Genomic DNA, 19,550 nt, shown 5'->3' with positions numbered 1-19,550 from the left:
AATGAAATATTATTCAACCATAAAAAGGAATGAAGTACCAATGCATGCTACAACGTGTATCAGTGGATGATAAACGCTGATGAACCTTTGAAACATTATGCTTAGTGATGGCTAGGCACAGTGGCACACACTTGTAATCCAAGAGCTTTGGGAGGCCAAGAAGGGAGAATCACTTGAGTCAAGGAGTTCAAGACCAGCCTGGGCAACATAGTAACACCCATCTCTACAAATTTTTTTTAATTAACCAGGCATGGTGGTGCACACCTGTAGTTCCAACTACTCAGGAGGCTGAGGTTGGAGGTGCTCTTGAGTCCAGGAGTTTGAGGCGGTAGGCAGTGAGCTAGATCATACCACTGCACTCCAGGCTGGGCAACAGAGCGAGACTAGCAAAATTCGATGTCACCCTTGACATAAAATATAGTCTGCTTCTGATGTACCAAAAAGAAACTACATTATTTCTGGTTCATATAAAAACCATATGTGTGCATGAAATGTGGGGAGAGGAATGAATAGATTCATACAACCTTCAATCACTAAATTTGCCCTCTCAGAGCTTACATTCCAGTGGACAGCCCACTTAAAGAAAGTGAACACCTGCCGCCCAATCGATTCCTCTTCATGTCTTCCCTCCTCATAAATAGCTCCTGTAAAGACTAGGTTGCTCAAGCCAGAAACAAGAGAATCATCACTGTCAACTCCCTCCCTCTCACCTCCACCCCCAATCCATCAGCAAGTTCTGTCAATTCCATCTCAAAAATCTATTTCAAATCTATTCACCTCTTTCCTTCTGTTGCCGCCACTCTCCATCAAGTCACTTTCACCTCTTGCCTGCAGTGCAACAACCTCATCAGGGGTCTCCTTGCTTCACTTTTGTGTTCTACCATCCATTCTCTATGCACAGTAGCCAGAGTAGACTATTTTTTCCAAAAAAGAAAAAAAAGAAAAAGAAAAAAGAAATTCTGATTGTGTTACTGCCTCTGCTTAGAAACAGTCAATGACCTCTTTTTGTTTAGAATCCCAAATCCCAAATCCGGCTTCCTTTTTCTTTCTAATGGATAGGCATGGGCCCTTTGAGGACCCAACCTAAGAACAAACTTACTGCAAAGAGGTAATATGGCCCACTTTCTGCTTCTTATTCTAACTGGAGCCATAAGCCAGAGAAGAGAGTTTTCATATTTTCAGTGGTCATGTGCATAAATTCAAGGCCACAGAAGTCCTGGGTGTGTGTAGTCACCTGCTCGGGCTACCAAAACAAAGTACCTCAGACTGGGTGGCTTAAGCAATAGGAATTTATTTCCTTATAATTCTGGAGGCTTGCAGTTTGAGATTAAGGTGTCAGCAGGATTGGTTTCTTCTGAGGCCTCTCTCCTTAGTCTGTAGACGGCTGCCTTCTCCCTGTGTCTTCCAGTGGGTCACCCCTCTGTATTTATCTGTGTCCAAATTTCCTCTTCTTAAAAGAACACCACTAAGATTAGATTAGGGCCCACCCTAAGACCTCATTGTAGCTGAATCACCCCTTTAATGGCCCTATATTCAAATACAGTCACATTCCAAGGTACTGAGAACTAGAGCTTCGAAGCATAAATTTGAGAGAACACAGTTTAGCCCGTAACAGTCTGCAGTATAATCATAGTGGTCACTTAAGCAATTAATTCAACCTCTCTGAGGTTAGGCTGTCCTTGCAGAGAGATACTACCTGCTTCTCTAAGTTGCAAGGATCAGAGATGATGCATGTAAAACACCCAGCTGGGAACCCAGCATGGAGTCAGCACTTGATTCTCAGGGATTTTCATCCAAGACCATTGTACATGGAAGTTTCCTTGTGGCAAGCTAGAATCAGACCACACAGCCAGCTTCAAAGGGTTAAGGCAGCAAACATACTTATTGACTGGAGCTTCTTGGCGGGCCCAGGGAAGCGTGACTGATTGGAAGCCTGTTTAGAGGAGGAGCCCGCTTTGTGGGCCCGAAATAAATTAGAACCTGTCAATAGCTCAGATCCTGGAGCATCGACAAAGTCTGCAGTCTCAATAGGCAATTAACACTTTACAGGGGCCATTACCCAGCGGCCTCCCTGCATTTTACTGCACATTTTCTGCCATCAACTCTGGTATTGAAGCTTCTAAATAAAAACATAAAAAATGAGCTAGAACAGACCAGCATTTTGCCTGGCTGGAGTTATGGTGCCCACATGCAGCAAAGAGATCATATTTCCTCTCTCCTTCCTAACTGGGCTCTAACTCCCCTGCATCCCCAGTCCTGCATAAACATGTGCACATGCACACACACAGACATGAGCACATGCGCATGCAGGCCATCTTCTGAGTGTGCCACAGGAGGCACTGGAGCATGGATACTGGGAGGAGGATGTGGTCTGGAGTCAGATTGCCTGACTGGGGGTGGAGGTGAGAGGGAGGGAGTTGACAGTGATGATGCTCAGCACATTAACTGTGTGGTCTTGCACAAATTGTTATGCCTCAGTTTCTTCATCTGTACAATAGAGCCTACATCACAAGACTTTCATGAAGATTAGGTGATTTTAGCACAATACCTGGCACATAATAGACCTCAATAATGTTAAAGGGATCAGTACTGTTGTTGCCACTATCATCAATGGGAGGAGCACGTTCAACATCAACACTGAACATATCTAACTGCACGGATCACTGTAATCCCCAAGGCCACTCTGCTTCTGCTCCTTTCCTTTGGTTTCTGCCACTGTCAGTGCCTTGACTGAGCAAGGCATATGCTCACCCTGCTGAACGGAGCCCCTCACACACTTCCTCTGACTGCCCATGCCAGTTCTCTCCTAGGAAGCCAACTCATGAAGTTCCACCCCAAAGCTGACTGCCTTTGGATCACCAGGAGTTAAATCCACAGATGCAAATTCAAAGCAATAACCAGGAACTCTGTGAGGTTCCAGTCTGTGGGAACCTCATTGCAAACTCAAGATCTCAGAGAAGACTGTGGGGCTATTGGATTGGCCAGAAGCATTGCCTTTGAGGAGGATATGCAGGATAAAATGCCCCAGTGAGGATACTGGCAGCACCATCAGGAGCACATTGGGCTCAGGAGCATTCAGGGCCATTCCTGACCTGAAGTCTGCAGCAACAATTGCTGTCACTCGATGCCAAGGATATCATGGAGCCAGAGCTGGAAGACATTACCATCCAGTCCAGAGCTGATGCACTGTGCCCATGGAGCCCCAGGAAGGTGGGATGGAGGTGCAGCTTGGTCCAGGTGCAGTGGCTCATGCCTGTAATCCCAGCACTTTGAAAGGCCAAGGCGGGCGGATTGCCTGAGGTCAGGAGTTCAAGACCAGTCTGGCCAACATGGTGAAACCCTGTCTCTACTAAAAATACAAAAAAACAAAAAAAAAAAAATTGGCTGGGCATGGTGCCATGCACCTGCAATCCCAGCTACTCGGGAGGCTGAGGCAGGGGAATTGCTTGAACCAGGGAGGCGGATGTTGCAGTGAGCCAAGATCATGCCACTGCATTCCAGCCTGGGCAACAGAGCAAGACTCTGTCTCAGGAAAAAAAAAAAAAAAAAAAAAAATCCAGGTTTGTTTTTTATTTGTCACTGGACAGCACACAAGAGTATCCTCTACTAAGGCCCCACAAACAGTGGTGGGGCCAAAGCTGAGGCCTCTCCTTCCAGATTCATCACCTCCCCAAGAACTAGAACTTTCTCTGCTCTCACCTTTCTGCCTCTATGTATGTCATTCCTCCTTTTCAAGGTCCTTATTACTCCTCTTCCAAAATCCTGCCCATTCTTCCAAGCTCACCTCTTCCCTATGGCTTTGCTAGCATAACTTATACTTATTGAATGAATGTCACTCTACTTATTCACATGTATGTGAAATGGACTCTAGGCTGTGTCCAAGATCCCAGGGACAACTTCATGGGCATCAACGGGGGTGCAATGAGAGATCATCCCATAAAGATACATACAGTCAATTCAGATACAAGGAGTTGCTTGGTAAGGTGGAAATTAAATTAAATTCTTTCAGGAAAGCAGCTGAGGACTCTTCTCTGTCAAAGGAGACCAGCAAAGCACTCTGCAGCTCTCTGCTTTCTCACTTCTTGGGGGTTACTTGGGTGTCCCTTGTAGTTATGCAAGTTAAGTCCAAGGAGACACTTTACCCTGGAGAAAGAGGATTCTCCTCGCCTGACAAAATGTACTTTCCCAAAGCTCCGAGGAATGCAGAAACATCTTTGTAAGGGAGAAATGAATCAATCTGTCAAGGAGCAGAAAACCTTGTAGAAAGGGGATTGAAATCCTGAACTGAACCTAGGAAGTAGATTCGACATTAGAACAACTTTGAGTTGACTGAGGTGGTCTTCCTAACTGAAAAACAATTTAAGGACAAGAAGATTTTAAAAGAAGATTTACCAGAAAGAAGAGAAAGCCTGGGTTCACGGCCCCAACTTAACATTTGTCTTGAAGTTTTGCAATTCTGGAACATGAAACCAAGGCTGGAAACACTTCCAAACCCAGCTACCTTGGCATAGCTTCAGGAACAGCGACAGAGCATGTGATTATGAAATAGGTTAACCGGCATACTTTCCCCATTCCACGTGCCTGCACTAACCTTCCGAGCTTCTGAGTGTCAAAAACAAAAACGACTGCTGCTTCATTTCCACCCTCTTATCTTACCTGAAAATACCTTTTGTGGTTTACCCTAATAAGAAACATGCAGAAAAGGAAATTCTGAAAATGTCAGTCCAGCCTAGCCTGTTGACACATTACAATACCAGCACAGATAACTCACAAGGAAACATAGCCAGGACTCTGATCAAACCATGCCTGAAGCATGCTACCCTAAACTAATCAGTTATATAAGCCAAGAAACTTCCTTCGATATTTAAGCCAATGTAAATTGACTTTTCTATTATATGCAAACCAAAGTATTATGACTGTTATAGGCAGAAACCAGTATCAGAATCTAGCACTGGGCCAGTAAAAAGAATGAAGAACATAAATATCTCACATAAGGAAAAGAGCACCGAATAAGAAGGACTGAGCTAACTTTTACTGTTCTAAGATGGAACGAAGGAAGCTTGTCCTGGGAGCATCTTAAATGCACCTCGTAGTCTCTGGCAATAACTGTTCAATTCACACAGCTCCCTTCGAACTCTGGAAAAATAAGCAAATGTATCCAATCCACTCCTGGGATACTTAATCAGTCAGCCTCACATGGCATTTCTTATAACTCTGTCCTCTGTTAAGTTTATCCTTGTTTAACAGTTCACATGAGGCCCTCGTTATTCTCATCACTGAATGTAACTCAGGGGGCTTCTACTAGGTCTTTTAAAGAATAAGCCTTGGTAAATACTTCAATACATTAAAGAGTGTGGTTAAAAGCACAGCCTTTGAAGCAAGATAAATCTGCATTCAAATCCTGGCTCTACCACCTCTGGATGTAATATATTGAGCCAAGTTACTTAATTCATCTAAGCCTCAGCTTCCTCATCTGTAAGGTACAATAATGACTCCTATCCCACAGCGTTACCAACAGGATTAAATAAGATAATGCACAACAACTTAAATAGTACTGACACTTTAAATAATCTCTCAATAAATGTAACTATTCTTTTCACTACTATTTTAAATATTCTTTTGTTTTCTTGTATAAAAGAAATACAACTTCATTACAAATTATTAGGAAAACATACAAAAGTGAAAATTCTGAGCTGTGTTAAAAAGCATGTCAGACCAAGCACGGTGGCTCATGCCTATAATCCTAGGACTTTGGGAGGCTGAGGCGGATGGATCACCTGAGGTCAGGAGTTTAAGACTAGTCTAGCCAACATGGTGAAACCTTGTCTCTACTAAAAAAAATACAAAAATTTGCCAGGCATGGTGGTGGGCACCTGTAATCCCAGCTACTCCAGAGACTGAGATAGGAGAATCGCTTCAACCCAGGAGGCAGAGGAAGAGGTTGCAGTGAGCCAAGATCGCGCCCTTGCACTCCAACCTGAGCAACAGAGCAAAAACTCCACCAAAAAAAAAAAAAAAAAAAAAGCATAATGTTGAGCTATAATATATCAATCTTTTGTGAAGATTTTTAACACATTGAGTGAGGCAAAAAGCCAGTTGCAGAACAGGAAATAGTAAGTACATGTTTGTGTGAAACTGATGTCTAACACAGACATATACTCAGACTTACAGATATATCTAAATGCATGGAACATTATTTGAATAATACATAAGAACCTCTTACCAGGGGCTGCCTCTGACCAGTGTGATAGGGACAATGTGAGGCAGGTATAGAGAGTAAAGGGCCCAGACTACAGTGAAGCACTCACCTTAGGTGCAAAATTTTAAAGGGCACCAAAAAACTCAATAACCAAGATAAGTAATACTTAATGCAATATTTTAAAACTCAAGATTAATGCCAAACTATCAAAAATGTAAAGACATGATCAATGAGCTAAGATACTCAAGAAAACAAATTGCTCTGCATAATAGAGCAGAAAGATTGTGAACTTTTAAAAAAAATTGAGAAGCAATGAGTCAGGATATGAAAATATTAACCATCAATCTAACAGGTGGCTGGGAGGTACAGAGAAAGCGTAGCTGAGAAAATTCACATTGTTGCAGGGCCCAAAGAACTCTTTAAAAAAGGAGTATCATAACATTAATTTGAAATTGTTTGTGTGATACACCTTATATTTCTCTTATGTCCCTATCCCCCTAGAGATCTCTGAACAAGTTAAAACCCATCCCCATTTGCACAGTTGATAGGGGCAAAAGATTTAGATTTTTGGTAGGTAGAATAATAGCCTCCCAAAGATGTTCACGTCTTAATCCTCAGAACCGGTGAGGTTAGGTTATATGGCAAGGGAGAACTTAAGGTTGCAGGTGTAATTAAAGATGCTAATCGACTGACTTTAAGATAAGAAGATTATCCTAGATTATACAGATGGACCCAACGTAATCACAAGGGTCCCTAAGTGGGGAGAGGGTGGTAAAAGAATCAGAACTAGAGAGATGGTATCATGAGAAACACTGACTAGCCATTGTTGCTGGACTTGAAAATGGAAGGGGCCACAAGTCAAAGAATGTGGGCAGCTTCTAGAAGGTGAAAAAGCCAAGGAAGTGGATTCTCCTCCAGAGCTTCCAGAAGGAATGCAGCCCCACCAACACCTTGATTTTAGCCCCCTAAGACCCATCTCAGGCTTCTGACTTCCAGAAGTATAAGATAATAAATTTGTGTTGGTTTCAGCAACCAAGTATGAGATAAGCAATACAGATCTTGGTACCTAGAAGTAGGGTGTTGCTGTAACAGCTAAAAATGTGGAAGTGTCTCTTGTGATACAGAATGCAGAGGTACCAGGGTGTGTGTGAGGGAAAGGAAAGAAGTGCAGATCTCATTCTAAAAGAATGAAAGGCTCACAGTTAGAGCTGGTTTGGAGTCAGTCGCACTCCCCCCTGCTAGTCATTCAGGAAGAAAGCCTCCCACAAGTTGGAATTCTCAGAATTGCCTCCATACTGAGCACAGATAAGTCACATTCTCTGATTTCAGGGTTTGCTGCTTCTGTACAAAACAAGACAATTTTGACTCTGTTTTCCCATTGTACATGCCCTGGGAGGCACTATGTAGCCTGCCTCGGAGGCAGTAAGTAAAGGGTTAACCTCCTCTCTGACTAATGCAAGTGTCCTGTCATCTCTCTATGGGGCAGAAATCAATGAAGGCTGTTTTCATCCAAGTAAAAATAAACCTTAATCACCTTTGTAAAGGAGGAGAAGATAAGCAGACAGCGTTCTAAAAATGGATTCCCCTAGTTAACAACTGTTAAGTGCTATTTCTTAAACAATACCAAAGATGACATCACATTCAGGTTATAGGGTGGACATCATCCACTGCTGATTAGGGAGCAATTGAAAGGGGGAAGGAAGGAAAATAAAGATATATAAATAGTTTCAAAAACTGTATTGAAAGAGCTCTCAGAATGTGTGAGGCATATAAGAATGAGCAAGCCAGCAACACATCTCTAACATGGGTGGCTGGCAAGTGTTGACACCAGAGAGGATATTCAGGTACCCTCACATTTCTCCATCATTATGTCCTAGGCTGGACATGCTGGACAGACTGTGTTACTCACCCACATAGCCACATGAAACCATAAAAATCCTCAGCCATGTGCTTTCCCTTGTCTTATATTACCACACCTCCTGTGCTTTTCCTAAAATCTTTATAGTACAGCTTCCAACTTCCCTCCTCTCTGCTACTGAAAATGCCTATTTGAGGGTTCTCAGTGGTTCTGTTTTCTATGGTAGATTGTATTGTTGTTGGAATTATTTACCCTTCTATTGTCAGTCAAAGAAGTATACATTTTCATCCCATTGACTTTGTTTTTGGCCATGTGACATGCTTTGACCAATGGCAGGTGAGCATATGTAATATATACCATATCCATGAAGTTAAGATGTGTTGCAAGTTTCTACCCGATCTCTTGCTCTCTTTCTGTCATGAAGATGGTATGTTCTAGATTAGGATAATTCCTTCTGCTTGGGTTCCAAAATGAAAGACATATTTGAGCAAAGTGCAGCCAAACTATAGCTGCTAATATGTGACAGGAAAGAGAAATAAAATTTTGTTGTTTGATAAAGCACTCATATTTGAAGAATTTGTTACCATGGCCTCGCTTAGCAAAAGCTTATTGCATCATCCAGTTAAATGACTTCTCTTCAAGTTTCATCTGCTCAATCCCTGCAATATTTCACAAAGTATTTCTTCTGAACTCTAGTAGTAAAAGAAACTCAAAAGGGATAGGGTAAGATAAATTTGGGAAATTCTGCATAACCACTTTTGGACATTAATAATACCCACCAGCATATTAAAGGCTCTGAGAAGTTCTGTCATATACAGTAGTGGTTAAAGGCATGAGCTCCGAAGTCATATTTCCTGGATTTGAATCCTGAATCAACTAGTACTTAGTATATGAATGACTTTGAATAGGACACTTAATCTGAGTCTCAGTTTTCTCATTTAAAAGAGGAAGATAATAAGAGTACTCTTGCAGGGTTATAGTGAGGATTAAATGAGATAATGAAAAGTAAATACTAGTGGACTGCTTTCCGGGTCACAGAATGATCTGTCCTCTTTCCCAAACTCATAGAAATGGCACATAAAGTACATTAAATTATTAAAATAGCCATGATCATGTTCAGAAATAATATTCAAATCTCTTTATTAGTGATGGAAAAAAATTTTACAATTTTGAGACAGGCTGAAGCTCAAGGTTCACCAGGCACTGGAGCTATAATTAGGTGCTAAGGGTGAAGAGCTCAAGTTCTACAGGAGAATGGGAAGTTGAACATTCTTCATGCATAGCTGGGGAACAGAAACAGTCTCCCAAGTGAGGCCAGAGACCAAGACTGTGCTTCCCTTCTCTTCCCCTCTGCAAACAGAGATTTTCAGGGATAGACAGGGATCCAAAGGCCCTTTTTCATCTTGTACTACTTCTGTTCCTTTCAGTCCTAGCGGGCAGTGTTTCAGCCAATACATTTCCCTTAAAATCTTCGTGGTTCTCCTATGAAACTAGGGTTCGTGTCATTAGACAAAGGACAACCTTACAAATCTCCAAGCCTTTGTCTATCTTGGGCTACTGCTGAGATTGCTGAGAGGCAATACCCTTAAGTTTCTTATTAGCCCTTTTTATTTACTAAATGGCTCTCTGAGGCACCACTTTCAATCTTCCTGAGATCTTTGCAAATGATTTTATAGTCACACCTTGAACTTCATCTTTAGACTATGTTTCCCTAGATGTACCTCAAATTTTATCTTTTCTTCTGGTAGATTCCCTGCCTTCCTGTCTGATCAGAGCCCATTTTCTCACCTTTTGCCTGCCCTACCTGACATGCAATGCAACAAGTAGAATGGCAAGTGGCAGGTGTTCAACCAATATTCATCACATAAACGAAGGAATTATTCTGTAAACCCCTAAGTGATCATAATTAGGCATGAACTAACTGAATGACTTTTCCACATGCTTTGTTGCCAACTCCCTCATTTTGAAGAAAAATACAAAGCAAATGTACTGGGGATTGTCCTAACAAATTCACTAGGCTTAGAGCTTCCTGAGCCATCTGTACCCCTGCCAATGCATCTGACTGTGCTAGAACTGAAGGAAAGGGAAAAGATCTGCTGCTGACTTCCAGTCAGAGGTCTGGGGTATTTCAAGTACAACATGGCAGTGGTTGTCTCTCAGATTTCCCATGGCAGGCTCCCAAGAGGCCTCTTTTCTACATGAGGAAGAGAGAGGGCTATGGTTTAAAAGAAAAAACTGCTGAAGGTAGCAGATGTAGTGGAAATGCCCAGCAAGACGCAGATATTCCCTGGGAATGAGAGTCTAAAGAACCCACTAATACTCAGAGAATGAGAATGACACAGCACCTGTTGTCTTTGCAGGGCTGGGGAAAATGATAGTGCCCGGCACTACCCAGAGGAGGAAGCAATAACTGATCAAGATTGAGAACACATATAAGATACCACCTGGGAGCACCCAGAAATGCCTGATGGATGGACAAATTTGTAGAGGCATTCACAGGTAGCACTAGTGTAGCAGACGCTGTTGGTGCCTTGCCCCATCACTATGGTGCAACCTCAAAGTCACCTGCAGCTTCCGTAGACAGATTCCATACTTACCAATGGAGATCCTACCCCAAGCATCTCCATCTCTGTGCCTGAGAGCTTCCCTTTGTAACTGGCGCAGGTTCAGCTCATATTGGATTAAGAGGATCAGATGGAAAGAGCCAGGCAGATCTTGCCCCGGGAAACAACCTTCAACCAGTGAGGCACTGTAATGGATGAACAAATACCCAGCTTCCTTCCTGTCTGTGGAACAATTATAAGGTGAGCTCTACCGAGGTCCTCAGAAAGTCTGAGCCTGGTTGTCCCACCAGGCTCATTAGTGTACCCTTAGTTGCCTGCCTTCCCTTCCTGGTCTCATGTCCCCACTCCCTACTGTGCTTCCTGGAGTCATACCCTGAAGAAAAAGCACGCACCCAAATCCTTGACTTGGGTCTATATTGGAGAGCAGAGTTAAGTCTACCGGGCCCAACTACCCAGAAACACAAAGACTGTCTTAGCCAACATCCTCCCAGAACCTGTATCTGAAGAAGTCTGTTTCACCATCTCTCACTGGGAGTCTGGGCTCTTTTAATCAGAGCACCATGAGTGGAGTTGAGCTCACACAGTCAGAAACACAGATTCAAATCCCAACTCTACCCTTTTTGAGCTGTGTGCCTCTGGACAAGTTACTTTGCCTCTCTGAACTTCTATCTCTTTTATAAAATAGAAACAATAGGAGTTCCTGCCTCTTAAGGTTAAAAGCAGTTTACACACAAGCACTAAGCTTGACATGGTACTTGGCATATAGTACTCCATCAGTGGCCACTCTCATTGTTATTATGTCTCTCTGGCCCCTAAATCACTGATTTGGGGGGTTTACTCCAAACAATCAAGCCTATTCTCAGCACCATCTCTCAGGGCCTCCTGACCCCAAGCTCTCACACAAGCAGATGTCAGAAACTCCAGCCCAGGACTGGCTATTTCATCTGCAGGAAGCTTGACACCTGGCATGGATGCTTTCCCTGGAACAACCTCCTCTCCCAGATGTTTTCATGCTCCTGCCCAATGGCCCTTCAGCTGCAGAGAGGCTCAAAAGAACTGAGCAACCTATGGGCCTGGAGGCCTTTAGCCCTTTTCCATCTGTCAGGCCAGCTCCCAAAACAGCCGCAGATGCTCCACCCCAGGCAGCTGTGGGGCGAGTTGGCCTCTTTTTGCCCCAGCACACAGCAGCTGGGCCATATGTTCACACCGGAGGACAGAGAAGTTCATTCTGGGGGCAGCCTCCTTACTGCTCAGATTAATTCACTCATTCCAAGAGCAAATATCCAGCACCTACAAAGGGCCAGACCCTGAACTAGGCACTAGGAATACAAGTTTTGCCCAAGAGAGGCTCACAGTTTGGTGAGGAAGACAGATGATAAAAGAGGGCAGATAGGTTTTGAGCTAGTGTAATTAGTTTTAAAAGGAAAGTAAGCATACAGACCTTTGGTAATAAGAGGAGTAAGCACATCAACTAATCTTGGGGGGTCAAAAAAGAGAAGACTTCTCTTTTTTTATCTGGTTCCTGAGATAAGAACTGAAGGACAAAGAAAAGTGAACAGGATGGAAAGAAGAAGAAGAGATGCTCCTGGGAAAGCACAGCTTGAGAAAATATATGGAGGTGCTAGGTTCAGATTTTGGAGCCGTGTACAATTCATTCATTGTACTGCCTACTTGGTACTACCTCCATTTCAAAACCTGCCATACTCATCCATATGAAAGAGCTGCCATGTTTCTAGAAGACTCCACTCTCTTAGAGTCCACTGGGCTTGAGTCACCCAACACAAGATAGGCTCAGAGATCACCACCCAAGGACTTTAACTTAAGATCAAGTGGTGGCTGAAACTGTAAGATGATGAACTCAAGAATTGTTTCCAGTAGTAAAGCCGGTGATGTTCAAACATGATGCCCTCCCCATCAAGAGATGGGTCTGTGGCCCCTCCCTTGAATCTAGCCAACACTTTTTGATTAACTTGATGAATAAACTATGGCAGAAGTGGCTTTCAAGGTTCTGTTAGAAAAGACCATGCACCCTCTGCCATTTTTCCTTGGGACACCAATCACTGAAGCCTTGAGCCACCATGTAAGAATTTTGGCTACCCTGAAATTGCTATACTAGAGTGACCACATAGACAGACTACAGAGTGGTAGAGAGAGAGATAGCAGAGGGGCACCGGCTATCTCATCCCTCAGCCCAGGTGCCAGGTATGAGAGTAAGAAAGATGACTTCAACTGCAGCCAACATCAGTCAAATGGCAACCACATGAAAAAACTGAGGATTAGCCAACTGGCTGTGCCAAGGTAACCCTCAGAATCATGAGAGATAATAATGATAAATGCTTGTTGATGCAATAATAAATAAGCAACATAGAAAAGCTCTTCTGTAGAGAGAGAGAAAGAAGCCAACACTGGAGATACATAGAAACTGCTTGACTTCTTAAACTAGTTATTCCTGGGCACCCTTCTGCCTGCCTTCCCTGCAACAGTGTTCTTAGATTCTGTGAGCCAATGAGTTCTTATTGCCTAAGTGGAATTTCTCTTTCAACCAAATGAATACAGGTGATTTGCGATAAACCTCAAGATTTTGATGTGCTTACAGCATGTGCTCTGGAGGTGAAAGTAAAGAGAGATGAGGGAGAATAGATCATCTCAGGACAGATCATTGAGGAACTGCAGGCCACAGCAAGGAGTTTCAATTTATAATACACCCATCTCCATAAATGACTTGAGGAGGCTACTGAGAACTTTGGGCATTATTGTAAGGACAATAATGTCAGTGAACAATTTTCATCCAAAGAGTGACAGGCTTAGACATGCAGTGTGAAGAGGTCAACCTGCCAGTTTGGATGATGCATTGGAAGAAAGTACACTGAACAGGAGTCAATTGACTTGATACAAGGAGGAAATAAGAAGCTGAACTAAAGTGGGGAAACGGGGGTGGAATAAGAAAGTATTAAAAGGCAGAATTGACAGGACCTAGAACCTTTTATGGGAGTGAGAAAAAGGATGGGAAAAGACCAAGATGATTTCCAAGTTTGTGGTTTGAGCATCTGAAGAGGTAATGGTGCCTTAATCAAGATGTAAGAGGAAGACTACATCAAGAGACAAAGATGATGTCTTCAGCTTGTATGTGCAGAGATTGGGGCATCTATAGCAAATTCTGGGGGAAAGATTATCCTTTGATGTATCCATTTAACACATTCATTGAGCACACAGTATTTATTGAGCACATATTATATGTCAGGCTCTAGCAGGGTGTTTGCAAACAAAATTTATATGGTGCTTACTCTCATACATTTTGCTGTCCAGTGAAACAGATGGGAATGAATTGAAATTAGTTGCAAGTCACATATATAAGTACAAACTCTTGAAGAATGCTATGAAGGAAACATACTGGAAGCTAGCACAGCACATTATAAGGAAACCTGGTGGAGCCTGCGGATATATCAGTTACCTTGGTGGCATAACAAATAACTCCAATATTCAGTTCATAACACAGTTACATTCATTTTTTATTATCTCTTGCAGTTTCTTTTAGTTGGAATTCTAAAGATGCATTGTGGGGGTTACTTATCTCTGCTCCATGATGTCTGGGATCTCAGCTGGAAGGCTCAAAGACTGTGGAGCTGAAATTATCTGAAAGCACATTCAGTCGCATGTTAGATGGGCAATGCTGGCTCTCATCTGGAGGCCTGAATTTCTTTCCCAGTGGTCTCTTCGCATGTGCTACTTGGGCTTCCTCACAAAATGGTGGGGGTACCATGGACAAGGGAAGAGAGGAACAGAGAGAAACAGACAGCACTCCAGGTAGCTGCTATGCTACCTTTTATGACCTAAACTTGGAAGTCACACAGCATCATTTCTGCCACTTTCTACTGATTGTGACAGTTACAAATATCCACCCCAAGTTCTGTATGATGTAACACTGACCCACCTGTTGATAGAGCAATGTCAATATTGCATTGTAAAAAAAGCATGTGGGATGGGAGATATATTTGTGTGGCCATCTTTGGAAAATATAATTAATTTGCCACAGGAGAGATAAGCAAAGACTGCTCAGAGAAAGTGACATTTGAGCTGGGATCTCAGCAATGAACACAAATCAACCAGTGACAGAGTGATGAAGAACGATTAGGGATGGTATTCCTAGAAGAGGGAACAGCATGTGAAGAGGCCCTGAAGTATGAAAGAGCATGATATATTCAAGAAGCTGACGGAGGCCAGAGAAGTTGGAGTGAGTTGAAAGTACGAATCAAAGTCTCAAGAAAAAGGTCAGTGCTGGAAGCAAAATGTGAAAGCCCAGCATAGATGCCTGTGGCGGGGAGATGCTTGTGCAAAGAGAGAGGAGAACAAGTCTCATAAAAACTTGAGTTAGCTTAGACTTAATGCCCTCTGCCAACTTCCTGCTCCTAAAATATGACCAAGCTCAGAACTTGTCTTCACTGTCTCAACCAATAGAAGCTGTGTGCCTTCCTTTACTCTCTATTACCCAGATGTAATAGCCAGCTTCAAAAGTGGCCCCCAGGGCCCTTGACTCCCGGTATTCACACATTTGTGTAGTTTCCTCCCACACTGAATCAAGCTGACTTCTGTGACCAAAAGAATACTATAGAAGCGACAGTGCATGACTTCCCAGAGTAGATCATAAATGGCACTGGATTGCTTATTCTGGAAAGACCAGCCATAAAGCCACAAGGACTCAAGCAGCCCTCTGAAGAAACTCATGTGGAGGAAGAACTGAGGTCTGCTATCAACAGTCAGCACCAACTTGTCAGCCACTTTGCAAGTGGATCCTCGGCCCCAGGCAAACCTTCAGATGATTCTAGGACCCTAGCCTTCAAGTCCTCAAGCTGAGGCCTCAGACAACTTGAAGCAGAGACAGGGAATCCCCATTGCACCCTGCCTTGATTGATGACCAACAAAAACCATGCAAGAAAACAAATGATTATTGTTGTTTCAGGCTATTAAAGTACTAAAGTGATTTGTTATACAGCTATAGATAACTACTACACTAGCTCTGACCCTTTGATTATCCTCCCCTACCTCACACCTCCCCCTAGATATAACTGGCTCCAGGAGATTCCTTGAGCTAGAAGAGATCACCCATTCAAAGAGTGGCTCCATTTGGAACTTTCCATGAAGTAAAAAAAAAAAAAACCATCTCCTTTTGCACACTTCTAGTGACAGAGAATTTACTACCTCCCAATTAACTGCCTTGCAGGCAGAAGAGATTTCCACCCAAGTCCCCACTATGCTAGTTCCTTCTTCCCTGGGAGCTGTCCCTGACCCAGTGCTGAAACCAGACCCCACTCACCCACCCGCAACCAAAAGATCAAATTACAATTACAAAAAGCACGCTTGACTAGGAAACATCAGCAACAAAGTTCCATTTCCCTGTATCTCTAAAAGAAAAAAAAAGCCTCCTTGTCAGTTTGGAGCAATTAGCTGTGGGAGATGATGACGAAGCAGTGAGAGGTGCTGCAAGGGGGCAGAGTGGCAGCGGAAGCCCCGACTCAGACAGACATGCCCCAGATGGCACAACAAGATAACGCCTTTCACATTTCAGAAATCACACTGTCAACAATGTTTCCAGACTCGGAAATTAACTGAAGTCATCAGGAGTGCCTGGCAGCAAGCAGCAGGCACCCTGGTGGGGGCCCCTCATTTGACGTTATGCACTGGTGCAAAGAGAAACCGGCAAATTCACAGGAAAGGTTGGTGGAGCTACCTTCTCCTAAGGCTGCAGGCAGGGCAAGCCTGGGGGCATATGGAGGCATTTTCTCAGGGTTAGCTATCAAAAGTCCCAATCTTCTATCTCCTGTCTCTACAGTAGGGGATTAAGTTCAAGTATCACACTGTGACCTCCTCTTTCTATTCCATGCCTTGTGGAATGTCCTCTTTAGAGGGTTACAAAAAGCAAAAGTGATTAATTCAATCACCCATGTCTTAAATTTATATTATGTGTAACAAAACTATCCTTGTCATTGTAAAAACTGCTCTTTTTGCTAACCATAAGACCTATCAGAGGCAGTCTATGCCAGCCACTCCAACCTTTCCATTATAGTTGACCTGCCTCACATCCCCCTACCCTTAAAAGAGCCAAAAAAGATAATCAGAGGCTAGTACCCAGCTAGCGAAGACCCACAACTCCAGTCAAATGCAATGATTTGGGGGGATTGGGAGTTAGCTATCACTGCAATCCTAGGTGGTACCATAAGCAAGCATGGGATGCAATGGGGGTAAAGATTACATCCCACATTCAATAGTTCCCCCTTAATTGCAGTTTCACTCTTTATGGTTTTGGTTACTAGTGGTCAACTGAGGTCCAAAAATATTAAACAGAAAATTCCAATGCTTTTACACTGTTGGTGGGAGTGTACATTAGTTCAACCATTGTGGAAGACAGTGTGGTGATTCCTCAAAGACCTAGAGGCAGAAATACCATTTGACCCAGCAATCCCATTACTGGGTATATACCCAAAGGAATAGAAATTATTCTATTACAAAGATACATGTACTCACATGTTCATTGAAGCACTAGGGGCTCACAGTAGCAAAGAAATGGAATTGACCTAAATGCCTGTCAATGTTAGACTAGATAAAGAAAATACAGTACATATACACCACGGAATACTATCCAGCCATAAAAAAGAAGGAGATCATGTCCTTTGCAGAGACATGGACAGAGCTGGAGGCCATTATCCTCAGCAAATTAAAGCAGGAACAAAAAACCAAATACCACATGTTCTCACTTATAAGTGGGAGCTCAATGATGAAAAAACATGGGCACATGGTGGAGGAACACACACTGGGGCTTGTCAGGGAGTTGGGAGGGACGAGGGGAAAGAACATCAGGAAAAATGGCTAATGGATGCTGGGCTTAATAACTAGGTGATGGGATGATCTGCAAACCACCATGGCACACATTTACCTGTGTAACAAACCTGTACATCCTGCATATGTACCCCTGAACTTAAAATAATAAATACAGAATTCCAGAAATAAACAATTCATAAGTTTTAAATTGCATGCCATTCTGAATAACATGATACAATATCACACCATCCTGCTCCAACCCTCCCAGGATGTGAATCATCTCTTTGTCCAGCATATCCATCCATATATGCTCCACTGCCCATTAGTGACTTAGTAGCTGCCTCAGTTACCAGATCAACTGTTGAGGTATCGCAGTGCTTGAGTTCATGCAACCCTTATTTTACTGAATAGTAACCTCAAAGCACAAGATTAGTGATGCTGGCAATTCAGATACACCAAAGAGAGGCCTTGAAGTGCTTCCTTTAAGTGAAAAGATGAAAGTTCTCTACTTAATAGAGAAAAGAAAAAAAACTGTATGCTGAGATTGCTAAGATCTGCATATAATAAGATGTTTTAATAAAGAGAAAGAGATCACATTCACATAACTTTCATTAAAATATGTTGTAATAATTGTTCTATTTTATTATTCATTATTGTTGTTAGTCTCTTACTGTGCCTAATTTATCAATTAAACTTTATCATAGTTATTTACGAATAGAAAAATACATTGTGGCCGGGCGCGGTGGCTCACGCCTGTAATCCCAGCACTTTGGGAGGCCGAGGCGGGCGGATCACAACGTCAGGAGATCGAGACCGCGGTGAAACCCCGTCTCTACTAAAAATACAAAAAATTAGCCGGGCGCGGTGGCAGGCGCCTGTAGTCCCAGCTACTCAGGAGGCTGAGGCAGGAGAATGGCGTAAACCCGGGAGGCGGAGCTTGCAGTAAGCCGAGATCGCGCCACTGCACTCCAGCCTGGGCGACAGAGCGAGACTCCATCTCAAAAAAATAAATAAAGAAAAAAGAAAAATACATTGTGGCCGGGCGCAGTGGCTCATGCCTGAAATCCCAGCACTTTGGGAGGCCAAGGTGGGTGAATCACAAGGTCAGGAGTTCAAGACCAGCCTGGCCAATATGGTGAAACCCCATCTCTACTAAAAATGCAAAAATTAGTCAGCGTGGTGGCGGGCACTTGTAATCCCAGCTAGTCGGGAGGCTGAGGCAGGAGAATCGCTTGAACCCGGGAAGCAGAGGTTGCAGTGAGCCAAGATCAGGCCACTGCACTCTAGCCTGGGTAACAGAACAAGACTCCATCTCAAAAGAAAAAAGAAAAATACATCGTAAAAATAGAACTCAGTACTATCTACGGTTTCAGGATCCACTGGGGTCTTGGAATGGATCCCCTTTGGATAAGAGGGAGCAAATAATGCATGCAAAGAACAAATACTCTGGAAAAAATAGTTCTTGTCTCTTCTCCTGAAGTACCTTCTTATGTTTGTGCTGGAAGGAATCAGGACTATTTTATCTAATTGCAGAATCACACCTACTAAGACAAAGGAACAGGGTAAATGATTCCTCTTAGGAATTCAAAAGGACAAAAGCTAAGCCTGAACATGTGCTATGCATAGTGTTGGAAACAAAGCTTGAAAATGGTAGGTAACAGGTGGGAAGTGGAGGGTGGAACACTGGTGGTTATAGTTATACAGATAATTGGGACTCAACTTGAAGCTTCCAACTGAATCTATACATCCTTCAGGGAGTTCAAGCCCCAGGAGGTATCTGAGGCCCTTGCCTCCCTCCCAAAGTTCTGAAAAATTTGGGGACCATTTTGCCATTGCAAGACATCCAGCAGCTAGTAGTCAGCTCTGAACAGCGACAAAACCCCCAGGAGATGAAATGAGAGGGAAAGGTAAGTTGAAGATCTTGCCTAAAGAAAGTGGTTTGAGCAGCCTACAGTCTTTATGAAGGTCAACTAGCTGGAACCCACTAGCTAGGCCATCTCCTGGCATTGGCAAAATGTGAAAGGAGCCAAATCCAGAAGATAGCTCTGCCTCTGGGGGCATTTAGGGACCCAGGAGAGACTGTCTCTTTTATCCTCAGCCAATGGTGGGCTCTAAG

General features: G+C 43.1%; 1 long non-coding RNA gene across 1 annotated transcript in view; it reads right to left on the bottom strand.

Moving 5' to 3' along the window:
* Positions 1-19,550, bottom strand: part of LOC110740506 — a 106,027-nt gene that overhangs the window by 4,533 nt on the left and 81,944 nt on the right. The window contains exon 6 of the long non-coding RNA XR_002515133.2: positions 778-914. This is a non-coding gene — a long non-coding RNA (uncharacterized LOC110740506). The remainder of the gene's footprint in view (positions 1-777; positions 915-19,550) is intronic.

Source organism: Papio anubis, chromosome 16 (assembly GCF_008728515.1).
Source record: "Papio anubis isolate 15944 chromosome 16, Panubis1.0, whole genome shotgun sequence".
Classification (NCBI taxonomy): Eukaryota; Metazoa; Chordata; class Mammalia; order Primates; family Cercopithecidae; genus Papio; species Papio anubis.
Note: the sequence above shows the minus strand (reverse complement) of the source record. Positions and strands in the feature narration are given on the sequence as shown.